A 20,763-nucleotide genomic window follows, 5' to 3' on the forward strand; every position below is an offset into this window, starting at 1 on the left:
AGTCCATGGTTTTAAGATGGTTAAGGTTTTTCTACCTTCTGTCTGGACTATCAGCACCCCACTTCCTTTTATTGGTGATTATGTATTATATAATGCCAGTCAGAATTAGGACTCTATGGAATTGATTCTTGTTTTCTTAACTTTTGTGTACTTCCCTCTTAACTCTCACTACTCTCTACCCATCCCTCCAAGATGATCCTACCCCCAATGTTTTGTCCGCCCCTAACTTGCCAGGTAATTCCTCCTCTCCTCTCTCCCTACTTCTTTTTTTTTTTTATTTTTATAAGCTTTTATTAAAAGATTCCCTTTTTAATGTGTTCCAAAGTGTTGGAAGCTGAACTGTACAAGCTCTTCCCACCTACTTTTCCAGTACAGATTTTTGAGGACTTTTTTTTTTTTAATGAAAAAATACGTAGGGTCCTCCTCTACTGAAACCAAGTAGGACAGAGTCAATTCCTCAGGCCCCAGTGGCAATTTGGCCAAAGCTGGCCTTGTGGAGTGTGTAGAAGAGTCTGGAGGATTGGGTCCTCCCTCCTGTGAGCAAATTCATGTTCTTTTTAGTAAAAATGGTCCAAATTCAGATACAGCAGCCTCCATTATGATGCTCCCTGGCACTCTTCTGAAACTACGTATTGAAGGCAGCTCTCTCTTTTATGGCCAGTTTTAGCAGGCAAAGAAACAAAGGAATATAGATACATATATGTGTATATATATATTTTATATAGGTAAAATATATACATATTTTATATATGTATATATACATATTTGGGGGCAGAGGAAGGAAAGGAAGATCATGTAAACCTAAACAGTCATCACATTACCCCAATTGACCTTGACATTAACAAAAAGATAATAAATAACTCCTGGGGGTTAAGTGACAACATGGGTGCAGCAAGAAGGGAAAGGGCACACACGTTTAGCCATTAAATACACTTTGATAATCTGTTTGGCAGAGTTCAAGCCAGTCCCAGGCTTCTGCACTTGCCAGACAAGTAAGCTGATGATACTCAAAATAAAAAAAAAAGTTCAAGCAGAGCTCCATACCACAGTTTTCTCTTACGTCAGCTGGCTACAGGCACGATTTCTGACCACCTGCAACAGAAACTTTGGCTCCAAGGCAAAAGAAGAAGGGAAAAAAAAAAAAAAAGTATTTCCATTCACAACATGAAACTACAGAAACTTCAAAGAAAACTATCAAAGATTTCTACTTCCAGCAAAACTGAGGTAGCACTGCTTTCTCTGCATTCAATGTTGGAGTGGTATTCAGTACAATGTGTCCTAACAAAACAAAACTGCTCACTTGACTGACAGGTGCAGCATGTTGATTGGATAAATTCAACATGAAATGCAACAGGTCAAAGAAGGAATGAGCAAGAAGTGAGAGAAATAGAGTTTTGGATAAATTAGCTTAAAGGGGGGTTGTCACCAGACTGCAAATGCTCTTGACTGGCCTTGGTGCTCCAAGAGCTCTAAATTGTCTGGAAATTAATGCAATATGGTTAACAGTTAACACTGTTATTCAAATCTGTGTAAATCTTTTAAAAATAATTATTATAACCTAAATTCAACCATGTAAACAGCACTACACACAATACAGACCTGCCCTGAAAAACAATATGCAAACTGAGACTGGCACTGTAGTTTGTAATGTTAACTCATCCTAACTGTTCCATTCCCCTTCCCGCTCTCCACCCTCCCCACATAAACAAAACATACCTAACTTTGTGCAAGAAATGGCAGGCTTATTCTATCTGAAGGCTTCAAAAAAAGATACACAACATGTATCCAGGTTCAAATATTTTGAGGGATTACTTCCCCCCCCAAAAAGAAATAACCAAAATAACCCCCCAAAAATGAAGAAAGTGCCTAAAACATGATACAGCATTTTAGAGCCCTTTCAAATACAAGGCAGAGAAAGGTGTAAAGTAGAAAATATCCGGATCTTCAGTAATTTCCAGAAAAGTCCAATTCCTCACTTGGCTGCAAAGCAGCAGGCAGACCCTTACTGGTCCTGGGACAAAGCCACTAAGTCTGCTCCTCAGGAGATAAGCCCTCCGGCCCTGAGCTGAGAGCACCTCTCCCTTCGGCTTCTCTTTTCCTTCGCTCCATTTCCCACTCCACAAAGGTATCGAAGAGACTTGGCCAAGCTTCATCTTCACTGTAGTTGCTGAGGTCAGGGCCAATCATCTGAGTGAAGTTAAGGAACATGTTCCAAGTATCCCGGGAGATGCCCTTGATACCCGAGGGATTCTCTGTTAAGAAATTTAGCCATTGGTCCAATACAGGAGGATTGTTCTGGGTAAAGACTAGTTTCCACAGAGCAATGGCTATTTCCCGATGGAGTGACCGCTGCCCTTCTTCAGAGTCCAGGCCAAACTGAAATGTAAACCGGTAGAGATCCTTGAATTTGTCCTCTTGTTTGGCTTCTGTTAAGAGGCTGGGGAACCGTGCACAGATCCCATCAATGCTGTCTGCACTTATTGCTTTGCAACCGTCAAAAAACTCCTTCCTGGTGAATTTACACATGGTAGCAGCCTGGAACTTCCAAGCCAAGAGCAGCACTCGAAATTCCGTGGGGTCGACACATAGGTCATTGCAAAAGCGCTCCATGCCTTCCTCCAAAATTGCATCCTCCCGCTCATCCTTGTAGCGCCTGAACAGTTCTTCCAACCTCTGGCTTGCCACAGGGTGGCACCTGTTCCTCACGGTGGCCGGCCCCTCGCCTGCTATGTGATTTGCTACTGGGGTCCCGGTCTGGTCTCCATTCTTGCTGCCCAGGGTTGATGAAGGATTCTTGCACTTGGTGACACACTGGCCCATGGTGGTGATGGCCTGGCCTCTAGAGTGGCCCCCTCTGGATCAGACGCCCTCTCTGCCACTGGCCCACGTACTTCAACATGCCATTAGTCAGAGGAGCCAGCCTACAGCTGCTCCAGAGGTTCCTCCAGTCCAACCCTTTCTGGAAACGACGGCGGCCCGGCGGGTCCAAACCACCTACCATCCCCGCTCGCGTTTCCAGGTTCCCTACCCCCGCCGCCGGCGCCTCTTCTTCCACCACGGCTGCCGCCTCCTCTTCATCTGCGGCCCACCGGCGGCGGCCGCCCTCAAGCCCCGCCCCTCCCTACTTCTTCTCTCTATTGGTCTCATTCTAGTTTTATGAACATATTTCTGGTGCTACCATTTACACTCATCTCTAATTGATCCCAATTAGGAACTACAAGATGAAAGAGTACATGCAACATTTGTCTTTCCATGCCTGCACGATTTCACTTAGAATGATTCTTTTTTCCAACTCCATCCATTTACCTGTAGATTTTATTATTTCATTTTCCCTTACCACTGAGTAGAATTCCATTTTGTATATATACCACATCTTTATTATCCATTAATCAGTTGATAGTTATCTGGGATGATTCCAGTTGCTAGCTATTGTGAGTAGAACAGTCACAAACATGACTGAGCAAGTATCTCTACAGTAAAAAGCAGAGTCTTTAGGGCATATGCCCAGAAGTGGTATTGTGATTCAAATGGTAACTCTATTTTCATGTTTTTCAGGAATCTCCACACTGATTTCCATAGTGGTTGTACATGTCTGGGCTCCCACTAGCAGTGAGTAAAGTTTCCTCTTTCCCCACAGTCACATCAGTATTTGTTTTCATTCAGTTTTTTGGATATATTCCTAATGGGAGTGTGATGGAATCTCAGAGTTGTTTTGACTAGCATTTTTATGATTATTAAATATGTTGAGAATGTCCTTAAATGTGCACTGGCCACTTGTAGTCCTTGCTTTGTGAATTTTCTGTTCAAACAGCTATCTTGGGCTGGAGAGATTGTGGTTAAGGCACATGCCTACAAAGCTTAAGAACCCAGGTTTGATTCCTCAGTACCCACGTTAAGCCAGATGCACAAGAGGCAAATGTGTCTGGAGTTGGTTTGCAGTGGCTAGAGGCCCTGGCACACTCATTCTCTCCCTTTCTCTCTCTCTCTGTCTCTGCCTTTCTCTCTTTCATGTTCTTTCTCAAAATGGATGAATAAAAATAAATATTTAAACACAAAAACATCTCTTATTTTTTGATTGAGTTGTTTGACGTTTTTAATTGATTACTTTTCTGAGTTCTTTGTAAATTCTAGATATTAAAAATATGGAACGCTTCATAAATTTGCATGTCATACTTTCATAGGGGCCATGCTAATCTTCTTTGTATCATTCCAATTTTAGTATGTGTGCTGCCAAAGTAAGCACTATTTAAAGTTTTATTTGTAGATGAGTTATCAGTAAACTAATTTAATATCTTCAATGCATACTTTTAAACAAATGTGCACAAAATATTTAAATATGTATTTGGACAGGCTTTGTAGTACCTATACTAGATGTACCTGTATAAATTTACACACAATTTTTACATTTACTACCTTGAAATTATAGTTTCCCTAATGTACACATTTGTATTTTCATTTGTCTTAGCTGTTTAGTATCTCTCTCTTCTAAAATATCTTAAAATGCCTCATTCAAGATAAAATGTACTTACAAAAATTTTAGTATTTCTTGCAATGTAGCTGATTCCAGCCTACTTATGTATTTTAAATGATCACTCATTCCTTAGTACTTGGTTCATAGTAAAGTACTACAACTGAGTCAAGATACAATGCTTATTTTGCTCTTTTTTAATAAGGAAGTACTCCACTGATATACTTATTACTGAGTTATACTGTCATGATTTTGTTTCATATTGATTTTTTATCTGTGTTTCAAGGCTGTGGAAAAGAGATGATGTCTAGCTTCTGCTCATACCATGTTTACCCCTTCCATCATGAAGCTTCTCCTTGAGACTGTAAATCAAAATACATCCTTTCGTCCCATCAGCTGCTTTTGTTTGGGGGCTTTGTTCCTGCAATGAGAAGGTAACAACAATATTCTTCCAAAATCTAGCTGCAGAATATACAGCCAATTCCATTCCATTTCAATGGTTTGATTCTCACATATGTGCAACAGGTAAAGTAGGATTTAAACTATTTTCAGTACTTCCTAAATCCAGACATAAGTATAATTATGAGTTAAAAAAAATAAAGATGATACTAGGTTTGAGGAATGATCTCTGAATCAATTTTTTTTTTTCAAGGACAAGGAGCTTTTAATTCGGGTTTAAGCTCAGTCTCTTGACTTCACCAACACAGTGGATCCATACAAGAGCCCAGGTAGTGGGAGGGTAGGGTTTTATAGGGATTTGAACATAGAAGAAGGGGATGGGTACATGATTAGTTGATTTAAACAGTGTACTCTTATGGTTGGCTTGGGATTTTGGCAGGCAAAGTTGGAGCGCTGGAGCTAGGTGAATTGAGCTCATCTATGACTATGGGAATGTTTCATGACTTCAGGACTGTATGGCATAATCAGTTTAACTGTTAATCCTACCCTTATGGCAAGGTTGGCGGGCTGGAGCTAGGGGAATTGAACTTATCTTATGGCATATAATCAGTTTCCAGTAACTGTTAAACCCACCCTTAGATCTTGCCGGGAAACAGAAACTTAGGCCTACTGAGGACTCTGAAGCCTGTCATGGCGTCCATCTGGTTCCTGAGTCCTTCATTCCCCTTCTCTTTGTACCATGAGGAGCCAATCTTGGATCCCAATTTCATTACTGAGTGGAGTCTAGTGGTATATACTGTGATCTTAAAACCATAAGCTGTACTGTATTAATGCATTCCCTAACAAAAGCAAATAATCTATTAATAATGCAAGGTCCTATTGTGATTAGTAACAAAAATACAAGTAATGGTCCTGCTAAAGCAGACAGCAGAGTTGTTAACCATGGGAAACGACTGAACCATAACTCAAACCATCCTCTATCAGCTTTTCTTTCTTTCTTTCTTTCTTTCCTTTTTCCAAATTCTCTTGCACCTTCACCATTGAGTCTCTATACCTGAATGGTTGACATAAAAACAACATTCTTCCCTTAAGGCCACACATAGTCCCCCTTGCTGGAGGAATAATAAGTCCAACCCCCATCTATTCTGTAATACAACCTCAGCTAGGGAATCTACATTTTTCTCTAAGTGAGTAATGGACATTTCCAGCCTCTGAATGTCTAAGTCTGTACTTGACTTTCTCCTGGAAGGGTGAGTGCTGCCATGCCTGTTCTTACCCCTACCAGGCCTGCACTGGGAAACGTTGTCACCAACTGGACAGTAAGTAAGGCACTGGGATCATACGCAGTAACATCCAGTCTTATTCTCCAGGTCTTTCCATTATCCCAGGACACCTGTCTCCCTTTTTTTCTGTAAACTTGAGAGAAACAAAATTACAGGTCTCATTTCCTTTCAAGGGAGGGAGGTAACATGGTCCATTTTGGTCCCTGGTCTGGTTCTGTGTCATGGTGATAAGGTCCCCCTTAGCAGGCAGGTTCCAATATACCCTTCCAGTAGACACACATTGCCAGCCAGCACAGTAGAAGGCTTCAGATTCCCCACAGCCCCCTTTGATTCTTGCTTTCCCTAAGTGCCCAGGGCATACATAGAAAAAAGAAATTTCCTGATTCGCCACAGAGTCCCATGAGCCACCCACTAGTTGATGGAGGTCGAAGATCAAATCAGGAAACCAGGTTCCCCGTGGGGCAAGAATTTCCCCTGTGGCAGTGTTGGTTATTAGCCAGGTCAGATTATAAATTTGGTGGGGAGTAGATTCCACAATACATACAGTTAGGATACTAGATTTGAGGAATGATCGCTGAATCAAATTTTAAAATATATCACATTTGGTATTTGGGGTCAGAACTCAAGTTTAAAAAAGCACCCAGATTTTTTATTTCTATTCTTTCCTATACTCCTGAGTTTTATTCATTTTGAGGCTAAACATTCCCTCTTGTGCAAGGCTTTCTGGCTTAATGTCTTCTAAACTCATTGCAATGTTGTCCACCACAACTCCTCTCTTCCTATCTTCACTAGAAAATTATTCATCAAAGAGCACACCTCATATCTCTTTTTTCAGAGGAGCAGTTATTCATATAATAAGACAATGTATTAGTTACAGAAAATAGTACAGGAATTTCTCACAGTTGTTTGTTTATTTGTTTATTGTTGCAGTTACCTTCTTGCTGGCACAAAATGTCAAGCCAAAAGGTTTATGAAAGGAAAAAGGGAAGTTCCATGATGGCAGGGTAAAGCATGGCCTGAGAAAAGGCTGAACATAACCTCCTTACCATAGCAGGTGACAAACAGAAACATGAAAGTAAACCAAGTTCTGCAAGAAAAAAACTGGTTATAACCCTCAAGCTGGCCCCAAATAGCACACCTCCTCCAGCAAGCTCCAATTCCAAAGTAGCCAGCAACTAGGGACCTAGCATTCGGAACAACATTTCACCCCTGGCCTCCTTAAATAGATAACCATCCATGATATGAAATGCAATGCATTCATTCCAAATTTAAAAGTCCCCATTGCGCTGGAGCGGTAGCTTAGTGGCTAAGGTATTTGCCTGTGAAGCTTAATGACTGATGTTTAACTCTCCAGGTGTAAGCCAGATGCATAAAATGATGCCAGCTTGCACGCTTACAGATGTGCACAATGGGGCACACACATGTGGAGTTCAATTGGAGTGGCTGCAGGCCTTGGTGCATCAATTCTCTCTCTCTCATTATAAAAGAATAAAAGCTATTGAGTTTGCCTCAAAAAAAGTCCCCATCACTTTTTTTTTTTTTTTTATCAATCTCAACACTGTTTAAACATCCCCATAGTCTAAGTTCTCTGAACTGTTAGCTTGTAAAACCAAAATAACATAATGGCACACAATAAACATTCACACTACAAAATATCGCATTGGACATAGCAAAGAAATATTGAACCAATACAAGATCTAAAACAAACAGGGAAAACATCAGTTTTGGTAGCTCTAAGTTCAATGTCTCTAGTGAAAAAGTGTCTGGGTTTCTGATTCTGTCCCTTCAGCTAGGCTGCTTACAGCCCAGTGAACAATCCACTCACAAGCAAGCTGTCCAGCAGTCACACATCAAATAGTCCTGGGGCTCTCCAGTGTAAACCATGGTTCATCCATGTTCTGGTTCCATCAGGCTTCCATGCTGGGAATCCAGTCAGCCTGTTTAACATTGTCCAGTGATTTCTTGTACAACTCTATTGAAATAGCTCAGATATTCTGTGTAAAGTACTTACAGTATCATATAGCTTTTGATAAATGTATGAGAACTACGAAGTTGGCAAGGACTTAAATTGCACTGTGAAACTTTGAAAAATAAAAGATATATAGTGGTTTAACCACTAATCCTGTTTCTTGTCTGTGTGTTTGTAGCCTGTGAGGTATTATATGTATGCAGTGTGTGCACCTGTGTGTGCAGATGTGGGCACCTATGCATGCATGTGTGGAGGCCATAGGAGAACTTTGTATGTGTATCACTCGTTTTCTTACTTCCTTGAGATGGAAGAGCTGTGCTTTTATTTTTTCCTTCCAGTAGGTCCCCAGCAATTTTTCAGTCCTGGCTCCCACAAGACTGGGATTACAGGCATGTGTGACCACTCTCAGGTGTTTATTGAGTGCTGAGGAATCACTCAATACAAAACTGGTCATCTCAGGCCCTCATGTAAGTCTACAGAGAGCTTTCACTAGCTGACCTGATTCATGATATGTGAGAAATTCTTGTTCCAATCAACCTTCAGTTGGGTTACTACCCACAGATAATCTGGGAAGTCTACTCTCAAAGACTCCAAATGCTGAGTTTTCAAGTCCCCTGAATGTGTTTCCAAAGATGATTTGGTTTCCAAAGGAATACCGGATTTAAAGTCTTTAATGAGAAAGAACACAGCATCAAATGATTATTTATTCAGAGCAGTTCACTACCGATTTCCAAAGCATTCTGGTATAAAGTACCTTGGGAAGCTTAAGTAGTCTTTTGCACTTACCTAACTCATTGGAAAATACATCTCTTGATAATTTAAATTCTAGTATAAACACTGAAGTTGGAAACATTTCTTTAGCTGAAGAAAGTTGCAAGAATAAGATTTTAAGAAGTGACAGGTTTCCACTTTCCCAGTGTGAGCATCCATCCCTAATGGAGCTGCTTCAGGAACATAAAGGAAGCAGTTCAGGCCAACACGCTGCTTCAATAGCTGACTGTGCAACCAGTCGTCTGCCAGCCTGGGGTCTGTTCCCTTGTCACAACTAGCCACTCGCTGACAGTCTTCTAATGGGATATCAAAATTAACAGGGTCTCTGTCATCTTTGGCATTCTGTAAAACTTCTCCCATAAGAGACCTTGATAATTTGTTACTGTCTGATTTAATTGGAGAAATGATTGGTCTAGACCACTCTAAGATTGAGAAAGATTCTCATGAGCTCAGTTTATCTGAAATGAGGAATCCTGGAATAGATTCAAATATTGATCTTAGCGTCCTGCTAAGAACTCCAGGCTTCGATCCACAGCTTATAGTTAACTCATCAGTTGCTCCAACACCAGGAACTAAAATTCTGAGTTCAAAGTTAGGGAATAATGCTAGCTCTGCTAAGGATAGTAAGAAAAATAAGAAAGGCTCTCTTAGTAGGAAACCACCATTGTCTGTGTCGTGGACCAAAGCCCTTGAAGTTAGGCCATCAGCTTTTGCTTCAACATTACATCTTTGTTACCCACTGAAGAGCTGCAAGAGGTGTGCCCTTGACCTCTATAAGACTTTCCTTTATAGTAGACAAGTTCAAGATGTGAAGGACAAAGAAGTAAGTCCTCTTGTAACAATAATACCATTTGACTTCAAATTGACATCCTTTGATGACATTGTAAAAGCAAATCAAAAGAAAGCATTTGGCAGAGAATAGTAACAAAGAAATTGAGCTACTAATGTAGAGGTTTTTATTTTAATATAAAGTCTTTGTAGTGTAATTCTGTGTTATGGCATTCAAGTTGTGATTTTTATGCAAAGTGTCCTAAGTCAGTAGATAACAACTTAGGTTGATATGTATGTTTGCACTGAAATGGTTTTTACTCTATCTTCTTGTAGCAGTGTCTAGCTTTATTTAACATGGGTGCCCATAATGAGCAGATGTTTACAAAGTACTCATGGAGACTTGATATTGTAAAGCTGAACCTCAGATATGTTCTTTGGCATTCAACTTCGCATACAGTGATATGCTTTCTGGTATAAAATATTTTTGTGGTTTTTTTTTTGTAAATGAAATTGCTTGGGATTATTGCATAAGGATTATTCTTGTATGGCATAGCTTAGATAAGGTTATATTTTAAAATAGTACAGTTATCATTCATAGTTTTATTATTTTTCTTAGGTGAATACTAACGCTTTTGTAGGAAAATCTTAAGTTCCTGACTTTTCAGAATACTATGAATAGGTTGAAGTACATTTTTGATGATAATAAAATTAAATGTTTTTAGGGGACCATGTAAATATTGAAGTTGGATTAGTACCTAATTATTTTTATACATTTTCAAAGCCATGTGCCAAATTTAAAATAAATACACAGAAATGTTTTGAAAAGCAAAAAGAACAATAAAAAAGCCTAAACTTTATCAAAGCCTGCTTGAGACAGAACCCACAAAACAGTTTTGGTGGTTAAGTTTTCACTTTTTTCTGTGATTATATTTTCTGATTTCATTTTTTCTTTTCTGTTGAAGGAAGAGAATTTAAGTAGGTAGACTTAATGAAGAGTTTACGTTTTCAGTAGCTGGGGACAGCTACCAAAAAGAAGGTACTGAGGAATTTTTTTCAGCTTTGTACTGCAGTAATTTTTCATCCATAATGCTGCTTTTCACAGGTCTTAGGTCCAGCCCACTGACTGTCACGATGATTGATAAGGAGAATGCTTAAAAATGCCAGGGTGCTTGAGTTCCTGGAAATCTCCAGCAAAAGCAATGCAAAGCTTTAGAGAAGTTAGAAGTCAATATCCTGATGAATTAAGAGGCATGGGTTAGAAATGTTTTGGTACTGTGATTACTATATGGTCAGTTGCAGTTGACCACTCCAATCCTCAGTCTACAAGCACTGGAGATCCCACAATCACTGTGCTTCATGAAGACCAGATGATAACTCTTCCATGAAAACTAGGCTTATTTCACTATCAGTCTCAGTCCTGCAAGTGATTCGATTATATTCTTCCATTAATTTTCCTTTCCTTTTTTTTTTTTATTATGGGTCATGCATACAGTGATGACACTGATTTTCTTATATGTACTTGTCCATATCTTTGTATAATAATTATTATGTAATTTTTGTATAATTATGCAATTAGTTAAATAAGTATGAGTTCAGACATACAAGAAATGAAGCCACTTACTAAATTGGTCTTTATTGTTCATATTGAAATAATGCTAGTAAAATATGTTTCCAGGATTGCTGCAGGAACTTTGGGGATAGTGTTACAGTTACCTTCTCCTTAGAAGCTGTCCCAGTGTCTGGGCACCCAAACTCTGGGGTGTCCATTGCAATCCACAGTTCATCTTTATAGCTCCATACAGTGGCTTCCCTGGGTCTTCATAAAGAGTTTTCACACTGCCACATTATAGCAGCTCCTGGAATTGTGTGTACTTCATGACCCTCGTTCTTGCATTCTAATGCTTCCAAAAACTAGTACCAGGTATGTGGCATAGCCAAATTTGTAAATCTAGTGGGCAATAAAGCTTGACCTTGAAGAGCAGGATACTCCTTTGGAATTCTTTCTTCAAGTCCCTCCCTTGCAAAAGAATTTGCATTCCCACTATCTTGAGCCTTTGGTTGGATTTCATGATCAGGGCAGCTCTTCTATTGTCCAAATACAAAACAGTTGGCCCACCTTTAGTGGTGGTAATTTCTTTAACAAGCAGCTTAAGTAACCTAAAGCAAGTTTCTGTGCCTATAGCTTCAAATTTTCTTGAATTTCTTTCTGTGATAAACTGTATATCTTTCATCTTTCTGCCAAGCACAATAATCCATTAGTTTCAATTCAATTTTGCTCAAATTCTCAGGATTTAGGCTGAATGCAGTCAGCCTTTCTACCGGTAACCCAGTTTCAAGAAAGTTCTTTCTTTCCCCTTTGAAACTTCATAAGCCAAGCCTTCACAGCCCACAATTCATTCTGCATTTAGCATTTTCAAGCTTTCACCAAAATAACTCATTAAGTTCTGCTTATCACACTGCAAGGCTTCTACAGTTCAAAGTACCAAATCCTTTGATGTTCCTCCCATAATACATTCCAAAAGGTCTAAATACACATGGTTAGATTCAGTGCAGTAAAGACCACACTTCTTGCCACCAATATTATATTGCAATTACCTTCTCATTGCTGGACAAACACCCAACTTAAGGCAACTTAAGGAAGGAAAGTGTTTATTTCAGGCTTATAGATTCCAGAATAAGCTTCTTCATGTTGAAGAAAGCTGGCTCAGTTCATCATACATCCATAGCAGAGAAACAATAGTCAGTCCCAGCAAGCAAGTATGAGCAGACTTTGAATACCTTGTGACTGGACTCAAGATCCACCTTCAATAACACATCTCCTTTAAGCAGAGCTCTGTCAGCTGGAGATTAACTAGGAAGCTTAATAATCAATGCCTGAGTCTACAGGGCCATATGCATTCAAACCACCACGTATAAGAAATTTAAAAAATATATATGTTGCATTCAACCCACCACTCCTTCTTTGTAGTTTCATAGGTAAAAAATTTGTAGGATATAAAAATGGTTATATGAAAACAATTGTTAGACAATGAAGATCATAAAACAAATCCATAAAATACTACCTTTCATATGCCTTATTAAAAATTTCAGTCATTTACTTGGTATAACACTAAAGTAGTATCAAAATTAAAGAAGAAAGAATATCAAAACAGTCCAAAAGAATGAAAGCAAACTCATAATTTTCTCTAAGTGAAAACCTTAATGAATGAAAATAATAATAGGTATTTATATACTTATTACTTTTTACTTGTTGGTATTTCAGTTTTAGTTGTTGGAATCATTATTATTATTATCATTCTCATCATTTCAATGATGTCATAATTCTGTTCACACAGTCCCAGGTATAATTCCTGAAGTTCACTGAGCTCAGTCTCTAATACAACTATTTATTTAGTTTGGGTTTTTGAGGTAGAGTCTCACTCTATCCCAGGATGGACTGGGAATTCACTATGTACTCTTATGCTGGCCACAAACTCATGGTGGTCCTCCTACCTCTGTCTCCTGAGTGCTGGGATTGAAGTCATGCACCACCACACCTGGCTCTAATACAACTACTAATGGAAGGTCAACATTCTGTGCACCTGTATGGGACTCAGAATCTAGCCAGGTGGCTTCATACTAGTCTATGCATACTAGTCTAGACATGGATCACGGCTAAGTGCTGTCACTTTTGCCTTGGTAATCACTAAATTATAAAATGCTAAAGGGAAGATTGCTTCTGTGTTTACTAAAGCACAGAACCTATTTAATATAGAAATAGTGTTTAAAAATTATTTTTAAAAGATGAGAGAGAAAGCAAATTAAATAAACAACCTAGACAATTCACAGAAATAAGCTCTACTTTGACTATTAAACTTTAAAAGGATGTCAGCCATAGACCTAAAGATGTTACTATTGACATTTTTTACATAGACTAAAACAAATCTTCAATTGAGTATCCAAAGATATATAGATAGTAAGTGATATTACTAAAGTGAATTTTTTTTTTTTAACCTGGGGTGACATAAACACATTTGTATTTACCCAGATATGGTACAAACCGCATACTAAGTAACTATTACAACAAAACCAGTTTTGGTGAACCAATGAGTTGACTGATGTTATTTACAGACCAGAGTGAGCGGCTGCTTACAGGAGCATGGGTGACTCAAAAGCAGCTACATGCTCAAAAACCCCACCTCAGTGTAGGTGATGACTGCATTTCTGGAGCACACTGCACACACTTGCAGGCAGCTTAGCTCGTCAGAGTCTCCTTTCAAGCAGGTATTTATCCTTTATATATCTTTTTTTTTTTCTTTTTGCACACACACACACAAAACTTTACTCATGTTTTTAGAAAGAAATAAGTGAAATAGTAACAAATCTGTTACAAATAAAACCTTGAGTACTTTAGGACTGCAAACACTAACTTGGAAAAAATCAAATACTTTCTCTGGACCCAGTAAAAAGGCAAAGGGGAAAGCTATGGAATGTTGGCATATCCCAGGTGTCTGTTTTACGTTATGAACTGTACACTCCAGCTCTTCTATCCTTTGTTCCAAGTGAGCCTTCTCATTAAACGCTGTTTCCTGAGCAATCTTTAGCCTTTCCCTCAGACTATCTCGCTCTGTAGTCATTCTTCGTAAGTCAGTGAAGGCCACATCTCTTTCAGTCTCTACTTGACGAAGGAATAGCATGTGCTGATGTTGATTTAGGAGACTTACAGCTTTTCATCATTTCTCGCCGAAGTCGAGCAATTTCTTCCTGTGCCTGTTCCTAAAGAAGGAAGGTCTTATCTCTCTCAGATGTAAGAACCTTGACATTACCCTGGATTTCTGCTAAATGACGTTCGTATTTCTCCAGCATGCATTTAAGTTCTTCACGGTCTCTTGTTGTTGTCTTCAAAAGCTCGATATCACAGTTTGCACCCCAGGATGATGGGGATGGGCGCCTTGGACTTTTAGATCCACTTCTGATCATTTTTTTCAAATTTTGAGCTTCAGTCTTGTAGTAATCTCTGTCTGCTTCTAAAGTCTTGACAAAGGAATCAAGTTTTAATATATTTAGAAACATTTCTTTTTTAACTTCATCCTCTTTTATTCTATTTATTTGTGTATATGGACACCTGTGCTGTGGAGTGCATGCCATGGTGCATATGTGGAGTTCAGAGAATCACTTCAAGGTGTCTGTGCTCCACCTTCTCTGAGACATGTCCTTTTGTCAGGCAAGCTTCAGATTCTCATGGCTCTGTCTTCCATCACTGGACATGCTGGAATGTATGCACCACTTTGTATCTGGTTTCATTTGAGTTCTGGGGAACTGAACTCTCTGGTCTGGCAGATTTTGCAAGCAAGTATCCTTAACTGTTGAGCCATCTCAGATCTAAGCCTTTTTACTGTATCTTCCAATACTGATATATTATTTTGCTGGCAAATGAGTTCAATCTGCATTTTCAGTGTAGAGATGAATCTATCTTGGTTTCTCACTTCTTGTTCTAGCTGGAAAGTATTCTGGTATTTTTCAACATCAGAAACTGGAGCCCCTAGGCCAAAATGATGTTCTCTGGTGGTAACCTGAGGGGGGCTCTTCTTCCACCACCCCGGCGCCTATGCTCCTCTTCCGTCCGGCCTCTTTATATGTCTTTGTAACCTTTTAAGTTTAGAAAATTGCCACACAACACTGGTCAGGGCGTATGCCTCAGCAGTGATTTACTACTGCTGTAACTGAGTGGTTGTGTGGCCTTTTGAGTTTCAGCTGTGCTAGACTTTTTTGGCCTAGCTGGTATCTACCCACAAAAGAATATTTCAGTTTGAAGGAATTTGCTACATAACCTAGACTCAAAATATAATTCCAGGGGCTGGAGAGATGGCTTAGCAGTTAGGTGCTTGCCTGTGATGCCTAAGGACCCAGGTTTGAGGCTTGATACCCCAGGACCCACGTTAGCCAGATGCACATGGGGGTGCACTCATCTGGAGTTTGTTTGCAGTGGCTGTAGTCCCTGGCACACCCATTCTCTCTCTCTGCCTCTTTCTCTCTCTGCTCTCAAATAAATATTTTTTTTAAAAATCAACAAAATATAATTCCATTGGATTTTAGATAAATATTATATTCAGAAAACTGTAGTGCATAGTTTTATAGTAAATATTTTATTTTTTGAGAGGTGGTTCTTTATTTTTAGCACTGTTGTAAAATATACAGAAACCATTTTGGTTAGTTTATTTTAAAGGAAACTATGTTCATATGCCAATTGGGAAAATAACCCTGCTTTATCCATATCTTATTAGCATAAGTTTTCTTACAGATAATATTACAATATAGAGAACATGGAATAAATTAGAAAATTAGTGTTAGTGTCAATTTATACCTAGAAGTACTAGTAGTCAAGTTCACTTGTTTTTACTATTTTTACAGAAAATTAAACTTTATAAGCTCATCCAAAAACTAATTTTAACTTTCTCATATTTGAATCCACCAAACTTCTTTTTCTTCTGTGTTCATGTGGATATGTTTGACTTTACTTTGAGCTCTGGAAGAGGAAAGTGAGAATAATGGCATGGACTGAAGAAAGCTCTTCATCTTTTTTTTTTTTTATTTTTTATTTGAGAGCGACAGACACAGAGAGAAAGACAGATAGAGGGAGAGAGAGAGAATGGACGCGCCAGGGCTTCCAGCCACTGCAAACGAACTCCAGACACGTGCGCCCCCTTGTGCATCTGGCTAACGTGGGACCTGGGGAACCGAGCCTCGAACCGGGGTCCTTAGGCTTCACAGGCAAGTGCTTAACCACTAAGCCATCTCTCCAGCCCAAGCTCTTCATCTTTACCTGATGATGAGTCTTTCCTCTACTAGACAAAGTCATATATTAATGATGGAAAGAAATTGTTACAAATTGTAGACTGAGAGGCTGAGGTATCTGTTGAAAACATTTTGAATTTCTAAAGAACTAATACATTTTTAAAGTCTATTTTTCATAATGTTTTCTCTATGTGGTCTGTTTTAAAAGTCTCAAAGGTTATCCTTCTTACAGATTATAAGTCTCTCAAGAGACATGTCCATCATTGGAGGTTGCACTAGTGACCTAGTCGTATTGATGTCACTTTTTAGTTTTGTTATTTTTACTTTTGTTATTTTGTGTTACTATTTTTACACAATGGGAGTACATACTTTGATTTTTGTTCTTTGTTATTGGAAATGTGTTCATATTTATCAAAATATTATCAACTTCCCTTTGTTTAATGATCAATGACAAGAACAAAATATATTTATGCAGACCTAGGTGCATTGCATATTCTGCTGTCATCTTCTCTTAGTTCATCAGTCAGCTCCCTCTTCTGGACACATGCACATAGATTCATAGATTTAATCTTAGTGTATGAGTTTAAGTGTGTTTTATTCCGAATATTTAGTTTGTTTTCTAAAGCCATAAACACATGTATTAATTATTTTTTTAAACCTTTCCTTCCTTTCTTCCTCCCTCCCTATCTCTTTCCTTCTATCTCCCTCCACATCTTTTTTTCTTCCTGTCGTTTTCACTACTAATCATTTATTTTTCCTTGTGCATGCATGTCCTTTTCTATTGTTCATTATTTACTGGCATAAACACATCCAAAGCAATTTATACCTGTGTGTTTCTGTTCAATTCTGAATATATGTTTACTTTCAGGCTCTATTTTCTGTACACTATAACATTTATATACCATAGGAAACAACTATTTCTTTGTCCTGACTAATAAGTTTTTCTTTGACGTTCGTGGATATCAAAAGTTGGTAACATTATTGTTGAATGTATTGCTAAGGCTTTACTATGGTCATTTTAGTGGCTGGGGACATGGCTCAGTTGATAAAGAGCTTGCAGTACCTGAGTTCAGATCCCCAGAGCCCACGTGAAAGCCAGATTCTGTGGTATAAGCACCTATCATCTCAATAGGCTTACACCTATTTGGAAGGCAGAGACAAGAGAATTTCCCTGACTCTCTGGAGGGAGGTGGTGGGCAGCTAGTCTGGTGAATGAAGCAGTGAACAATCCGACCCTGTCTCAAGTGACGTGGAAGATGAGGATCAACACCCAAAAGTTGGCATGCGTGGGCCCACACTCACACACACACTTGTAGACTACCTCCCCCAATGCATACACTGTTGCAGTCACCTTCACATTGTTGGGACAAACACCTGACCAGGAAAGATGGATGGGAGGAAAATTGTTTATTTTGGCTTAAAGACTGGAAGGGAAGCTTCATGATGGCAGGGGAGAATGGCATGAGCAGAGGATAGACATCACCTGTTGGCCAATATCTGGTGGACCACAGCAGCAGGAGAGTATGCCAAACACTAGCAAGGGGAAGCTGGCTATACCATCCATAAGCCCACTCACAAAAATATATCACCTCTAGGAGGCTCCAATACCCAAATTGCCACCAGCTGAAGCCTAGTACTCAGGACACATGAGTTGATGGAGGATCCCTAATTGAAACTACCACACACACCATAAATACACTCATTTAAGTAAAATAAAATCATGGTTTGAAATTTTATCATGGATGAACTGGTTTGTAGGATTAATACATAAGAATCTTTATTATATTCATTTAAATATAAAGATGAACTTCTCCTTTTCTATACCTTATATTTATTGTAGGCTCTGTTCCTAGTTCTCTCCTCCTTTCTGCTCTGTTTGGATTCAGCAAGAACAAAGACATTTCAACATATATAGGGGATTTCTACCAACACACCTTACCAACATCATTTCTTTTTTTTAGCCAGTTTCTTCTACTTCGGCATCAGTCACTTTTTCAGGAATATTATCAATTAAAAGTATTTCATACATCTCACAGTTAAGATTATTTCATCTCACAGTTAAGATTATTTCATAAACTGGACTTTTCCCCCCTTGTCAAGATGATTCCATCTTCTGAGTCTCAGATATAGATATAGCTCAATACCATCACTTCAACAACTCATAACATTTGATAACTAGGTTTATTAGACAGATCTGTCCACATGGTAGGATGGTTTGCCTTTTTCACTTAAGCATATATACTCTTTCAGAGCTTATGAACAAAGACATGTTCTTTGCACTTTTAAAAAATCACAGTAATAATACATGCTAGTGTCTCCATTTTTCTATTCCAGTCATAGTTAATCCTCCATCCTGTAATCATTTTTTTTCTTTTTTAAATATTTTTTCTCAATTTTTATTAACATTTTCCATAATTATAAAAAATGTCCCATAGTAATATCCTCCCTGCCCCCACTATCCCCTTTGAAATTCCATTCTCCATCATATCCCCTCCCCATCTCAATCACTCTCTCTTTTATTTTGATGTCATGATTGTAATCATTTTTTGAATGTCTGTATTTCAGTGTGAGTTCTCTGAAGGCCATAAGAAAATTTGTCTCATCTACCATCTAGAATATGCCACCATAGGTTCTAGATAAGAGAGGCTGTAATGTTGGATGAACAGTTTAAAAATTCTTAAGCTTACTTTACACTGTTAATGGCTTCCAAAATGATAGGTGGTTGTTATTCATGCATTTTCTCCCTTTATGAATAAAGAAATAGCAGGAAATATTATAAACATAGCTTGTAACATAGCTTAGTATTTGGTGTTGCTAATGCCTGTTTTTCTTCTTTGTTTAGATTAAGTATGTTCTATTCAATCTTACTCTATACGATTTGCGTTTGTATAAAGAGATGTGCTGGATTACTCTTTGTGTACATCTGATTCTGAGTGCTTATGGCTTCAGTTCCTGTGCTTGGGCCTTTCACATATTTGATGTAGAATCCCATCAGCCTCTTGAACAAGGGTTCTGAGATCATAAAGGACTGTGACCCTTTGCCATGTCTCCTTACTGAACAAAGTGTCCTGTTGCACTTAAAGGTATGTTCTTTCAGTAAATCCTGGGATAAATGGGACATTAGATATGTACAGGCCAGAGTTTACAACATAGGGAGGTATGAGTTCAAAGCTCTGGAACTTCCGACCGTAACCAATCCGAGCTATTGTTCACTTGGACATTTGCTCTAATAAGTACTAAATACTAAATCTTAAATTACAATGGGGTATACAGCTTATTTTAATTTTCCATGTCTTTACTTAAATGTATTTACTAGTATAAATTAGAATAGATTGAACACCTGACAATGCTAAGAAAATTTGACTGTAACTGATGAATTCTAATCTTCATATTATTTTTTTTTTAGCAGTTTTACTTTAAAGACACCATGTCAACATATAACTGTATATGTATACAAAAAAGCAACTTGACAATATTTAGTGGAAAAATGAAATTTCCACCTGTGTACAGCTCCAGCTTGGTGTTTGTGTGTGCCAATATGCATGCACCATGAAGGAATCAGAACTATACTGACCATAGCTAAAATAAATCCAATATTCATTTTCTTTCTACTTGGTGAGTCACTTGTTTTCTTTGTTTAATCGTAGGTGAACCTGCATGACATGTTTTTATGTTTTTTTTTCTTTAAACAATGCCTCCAGTCCAAATAAATCAGTCAAAATAAAAGCTCATCAGCCCCATTTGTCTAAAGTCCTGGTATTGTGTGGATGACAAGCAGTAGCCTGTTATGATGGTAGGTGATAGATCCAAGTTAGTGCCCAATGTCCTGACATCTTTCTGTTTTTAAATCACCCTTAAAGATAATCACCAAAAAAAGTCTCACCATCTTAAATTAGTCAGGAGAGCAGCCATGACAGCTGAGTCCATATTTTTGACACTTAAAAAAAACCTGACAGTTATTGAACTTTAAGAAAAAATCATAACTCAGTAATCTCTCTCTCCTTGATTATCTTTTACTTACTGTTATTTAAACTACTTTTTGGGTAGTATCTTCCATGTTCATTTTGATTGTCTGCTAAATTATGCCTAGTAAAAGCTCATCATTGACTTTTACTTTTAATCATTTCAACATGCTGGGTTAATAATCAATAATCCCCACATATATGTGGTGTTTACCCATGCATCTACTTAATCTCTGTACCTAATGACTCCGCTTTTCCAGGAACTATGCTGATCTTTGCAGAAGTAAGTGGAAGTAAAACATATTCGCTGTGAAATGCCAGTGGCTCGAGGATGCTGAGGTTCTACATTGAGAATCATCGTTCAAC

General features: G+C 38.4%; 1 non-coding gene and 2 pseudogenes across 1 annotated transcript; 1 reads left to right on the top strand and 2 right to left on the bottom strand.

The window, feature by feature from the left end:
• Positions 1-1,828: 1,828 nt before the first annotated feature.
• LOC123458788 lies at positions 1,829-3,059 on the bottom strand (annotated as a pseudogene).
• On the top strand, positions 2,819-9,812 carry LOC101608214 (annotated as a pseudogene).
• On the bottom strand, positions 4,137-4,243 carry LOC123458987. Its single transcript, XR_006635920.1, has one exon. It is a non-coding gene; the product is annotated as a U6 spliceosomal RNA (small nuclear RNA).
• Positions 9,813-20,763: the final 10,951 nt, after the last annotated feature.

The sequence above is a fragment of the Jaculus jaculus genome, chromosome 2, assembly GCF_020740685.1.
Source record: "Jaculus jaculus isolate mJacJac1 chromosome 2, mJacJac1.mat.Y.cur, whole genome shotgun sequence".
In the NCBI taxonomy this organism is placed as follows: Eukaryota; Metazoa; Chordata; class Mammalia; order Rodentia; family Dipodidae; genus Jaculus; species Jaculus jaculus.